Genomic DNA, 5,518 nt, shown 5'->3' on the forward strand with positions numbered 1-5,518 from the left:
CTAAGACAAATTCAGGTAGTTATTTTATTTCTAATGGTAACTTTTTTAAGAAACAGGAGGCAGCTTTATGGGCTCTTAGATTGGTCCAAAACTTGCTGAATTGTAAACTTTAATCATGCAATCAAAAACCTTCCTGGCATAATATTTTATAATTGTTATATTGACAACTGCTTTGCACTTTACAACAAAAACTTGACTGGTCCCCAAATTATACTTAGCTATGCAAACAATATAGAAAATAATATTTGCTTTGGCATTGAAATTGAGAACAACATGCTAAACTTTTTAGACATCACAGTGCAAAGATTTATTAATTCTATTACTTTTTAAAAGTACATTAAATTCTGTGACATTGGAAAAATAATTAATTTTTATTCCAGTACACCTATGCACATAAAGAATATTTTCTATATGTATCTACATAAAATTAAAACTTGTACCAGTAATATTATGGATCAAAACTGTGAAATAGAACATTCCTGTCATTTTTGAAATATAAAATAAATATTGAACAATACAATATTTTTCTAGCCTTCACAATAAATAATAAAAATAACAGTTTAATAATTTTTTAAAAACTAAAAGAAATAATAATTTAGTTTTTTTATATGTTTGTCTATTTTTTTCTTTCACTTGTCACCACAAACATTATTACATAGGAGAAACTGGAAGAACTTTAAAAACTAGAATAAGTGAACATACATGTGCAATAAAGTATAATTACCCTTACCCAGCTGTTTTCACCTGCTACAATCAAGTGGATTGCAAGATCTCACTACACATTTTTTTTCTTTGAGAATTTTGATGCTATTAAAAGAAAACTTTATGAACACTTAGACGTCATCGAAAGCAATGAAAATAGTAGAATACATCTAAATACTGGCATAGTTATCATTGAGATCTGGCACTCCATTACTTCAAAATTAAGAAGAGTCCATTTTATGTTGTCCTTCCTTTCCCTCCATTATTATCCACTGCACCACTTGGTGTTCCATTTAGCTGCCATATGTTCTGTGAATGTGTGGGGTGTATAGGGCCAGCTAAGAGGTGTAAACCTTTTGGTTAGTTTTTTTCAATTTAGTTTGTTTTTTAAATAATTTTTCTACACTTTTTTTGCAAGCTTTATTTTTAACCTTACACAGGTATCCTTTTTATCCCATTTTAATTTACTTAAGTTTTTATTCTTAATTTATTTTAGTTTCACTTATTTTACATTGTCTTGATTTAGTTTTAAATCTACACCATTTTATTCACACGTAAATATTGTTTCAGGTAACCTTCATTTTTCTCTGGGTTTTGAACATGTGTAATATAAATAAATGTAATTTATTGTTAAGTTTAATAAATTACAGTAATTTATATTACACATGTTCAAAACCCAGAGAACCATAATATACTCCATAATATAATAATATAAACAGTTTATATTATTATATTATGGAGTATATATTATTATATTATGCAGAATTTTTAAATTGTACAAAAAAGGACTGAAGAGGGGCAAATAGCTTGAAATGCCTATCCACCCATTTGTACAAAAATAATAGATTTTACTTTGTATCGCATATTCTCTTCATCGTGTGTGTTCCTGTATGATAAGTTCAACACAGCAATTTTGTGCTTTTCTCCCAATGAACATAGAAAGAACAAGAAGCAATTAAGTATTTAAAGTTGTTTTCTATTAGTAAATGCAGATAATTACAGTATAGTGCTCTGGATCATAGCTTTTCCAGATTTCAGGTTGCCATTAAAAATTGTATATTTATTTGATTTCTGATTATCTATAGTTTTAATTGTATAAATTTAATAACACATTCATTATAAATATGTTTATTCAATTCATTCTTTTGGTGCAGTATAAATTAATATAATTATTTTAATGTCCAAAACTTCAGTGCCACATAGATGTTTCTCAGTTTGAAAAGTTTGGGGTTCTGGATTTAGGATACTATACTGTATCTTAGTGGTATAACAAAATATTTTTACATAAGTTAAATTTATATTAACTTTTTCTATTTAAGTGTTGTTTTTAGGAAATAAATCAAATAACATTCATGGAATAAGAATTTTTTTAAACAGATTTTCATAAAAATTTCAATTAAAAAAAATTAATCTTTGGAGAAATTTCATGTCTTATTAAATGCAAGTGAAACTTGATTGCTTCTGTACAAAACCAAAATACGTTCAGTTGAGTACTTACATGTAAATGCAGTCAGCCAAAAATAATATATAAAAAATAATGTTAGCTTAAAAATGATTAGTTAACTACTAGGGAATTTTCTTTTCAAAAAATAATCATCTCTAAGTAAATTTGAAAAAAAATATGCATTTCCAAAAAAATCTAATTGCAATGAAATATATTCAAATACCTTTTGATTGAAAATGCAAATGATAAAAAAAATTAACACCCAATGAATGAATGGTCTGAGCTACAGTGCATTGGAAATGCACATCATGGTAGTGTATATGTTACTTGCCGAACTGATTTATGTACTATAAATAGGTGCCAGTGTAAAAAAAATGATTTTGTGTAATTCAAAATGCCACCACAGTACACCCTGTAAAAATAAATAAAAGATTAAATATTTTATATGTTACACTAAGAAGCACAAATAAGTTATTTTTTATTATTTCGTTTGTATTTTCTTTTTTTATTAAGCCACACACTTTTCAAGGTAATTAACTTTCGAAAATATTATCAGTTTGATCAATTTTTGAAAAGTACTGATTAGCTTATTTTTATTTTATAGGTTTTGTACAAGTGTTGTGTCACTTCTAATCAATACCGTTTTTGGTTAATGTTACCCTAGGTATCGAAGATGGCGGCTCGTCTCCAATTCCAGCAATCAGAAGACAGGGAACAGTGGGGACGCACATTCTAACCTAACCTAACCCATTCTAATAATTATGGTAATTTATTAGAATTGGTTAGGTTAGGTTAGAACATGCGTCCCCACTGTTCCCTGTCTGCTGATTGCTGGAATCGGAGACGAGCCGCCATCTTTGATACCTAGGGTAACATTAACCCCGTTTTTTTTTATAATTAAGTAGACTATGTTTGAATAAATATTGTTCATCTAATTGATTGCCTTTTAATTTTATTTTAACCATTAATATACTTGAATAATAATTCTAAATTCGGTTTGGCCAGTAACATATATAAAGAATGATTTTTTCTTTGAGGGACCAAACTTCCAGTGGAGTTTGATTGCTCTGATCATTGACTGTGAACAATCCCTTGCTGCTGAATTTGTGCCCACTAAACTATATGACTGAGTTTGGAAGAGGAATGCCATCATACTAAAAGAAAGTGGATGGATAAATCGATGTATTGCCCAAAATTTGAGTCAGTGATGCTGCAATTAGACAAACTCTCTCTCTTTATAGGTATAATAAAATGTGTTGGAAATACAAATTTGGCAATTACTGGAAATACCTAACTTCATTGATGATGAGGTTGTAACAACTGATTTACTTATAACAGTAATTATTAAAAAATTAAGCAGGATAAGATAAAATTATAACTTACATAATAAAAATTATTCTATAATTCATCCAGTATTGTTTGCCTGTTACCATCTTTAACTGTAGTAATAAATATTGGCAAATTATTTGCTTGCAGTACAGTGCTTTCTTTACATTAATATGCATTTTTATGTTTATAGTACTTAATTGCACTTTAAACAACAAAAAAAAATCTTTAATCAACCACTAGTCATCCTTTTATTTAGTCAATATGCATTGTTTACATGTTTCAGGCTTTATATTGATATTTGAAGTTGGCTGAAGAGGGGTAACATAGAGCCCAAAACATGTAAACAACGCATATCGACTAAATAAAAGGATGACTAATGGTTGATTAATTGCACTTTACAGTGTTTAAACAACAAAGTATAGTGACATGGTTTCAGATTATCTGAAGATATTTCTTTACTGCCAATTAGTTTTAAAGTTAACTACAACCAAATTCTAAATAAACTTTATAAATGTATTTTAATAATATGATAACCATACCTTCAAAACATTGTAATTACAGATGTTGCTAGTAAACTTAAATAAGTGGCTTCTATTCTAATAATAAAAAGTCTGAAATTGTTGTCATGTGGTTCAAAAATAAATTTAACCAAATGTTAAATAAGCAATTGAATAATGATTAATGATGTAATACTTTGTATGGTATTGTTCATACTTTGTCAGACAAATTATTTAAGTCACAATCCTGTCTTCATAAAACTACTTTAGTGATATGTAAATAGAAACAAGCCTTTAATTATTTAGATTTTCCATTTTTATTGATTTCAAATCTTATACACTTTTTAATAAATAAAATAAATTATAAAAAGTTTTTGTTTAAAATATCTGGATGGATGTATGATTCAAGAAATTATTCATATAGTAGATTTTTCAAAATTCTGAAAGTATTAAAAATTAATCTATATAATTGCAGCATGTTACAAGAAATAAAACTGTTTTGTATAATGGGTGAATATTAATATCTTAGACATTTATTTATTATTTATCAGATAAATATCTTGCCAAATAATTGAATATATATATCAAATTATTCTTTTCTAAAGAATTATCAAAAAACCTAATTTTAGATTACTTTATAACAAAGTACCAGTACTTTTGAAGGCATAGTTCATAGTTTTTAACAGAAATATTGTCAAAAATATGAAATTTCAAATTTTACTACAAATTTTTCTTACTTCACAATAATATTATTTCAAGATTTTTCAAAACAAATTGTCTTCAATGTTTTACTTGAAGCTAGTTTATCATAGGATGCAATATTGATTTTACATTAATTCACATTATCTGAATGATGCCAAAAGCAGACTTGAGAAATTTGCAGTAAGACTATTAAATCTAATAATTTGTTGCTAATATTCAGAACAACTATATTCGATAATTTGTATAGATATATTAGAAATATCTAGTATGACTTCAAATGTGTACAATTAGTCAGGAATACAACAAAATCACATAGTGGAATTGACCTTTATTCTGAGAGTCGTCTTTGCCTCAAAAAATTTGATTTCAAAATTTATTTTAATATGGAAATATATTTGTGTATTGTGAAGTTAATAAAGTTATATATATATATATATATATATAATTCTTTTTTACTTTTCTGAAGCTACAACTTTATAGAGTATTATTTCTGTATTTGAAATTTTAGAATATAATTAAAATTATTTTTATGTCATATAGTTTCAGATGTCTTTTTGACATCTGGTACTATCATCAAGCCAAACAAGTTTGAGAAGCACAGTGCTTGTCTAAGAAAAAGTTGTTATCAATCATTAAAAAATTAACTAGGTAATTTTCAGTTTTTCAATTAAAATAAATGTGTTAAATATTCTAAAATGTACAAATTGTGTATACTAAATTAGGTCAAGTAACTCTTGACTCAAATTATGTGATTAAATCTATATAAAATATTGAATTAAATGCCAGTTATGGATCCAAACATTTACTACTGTTAATTTAAAAGGAATTTAAGAAATAAACATGA

Source organism: Centruroides vittatus, unplaced genomic scaffold (assembly GCF_030686945.1).
Source record: "Centruroides vittatus isolate TY-2023 unplaced genomic scaffold, ASM3068694v2 scaffold_324, whole genome shotgun sequence".
In the NCBI taxonomy this organism is placed as follows: Eukaryota; Metazoa; Arthropoda; class Arachnida; order Scorpiones; family Buthidae; genus Centruroides; species Centruroides vittatus.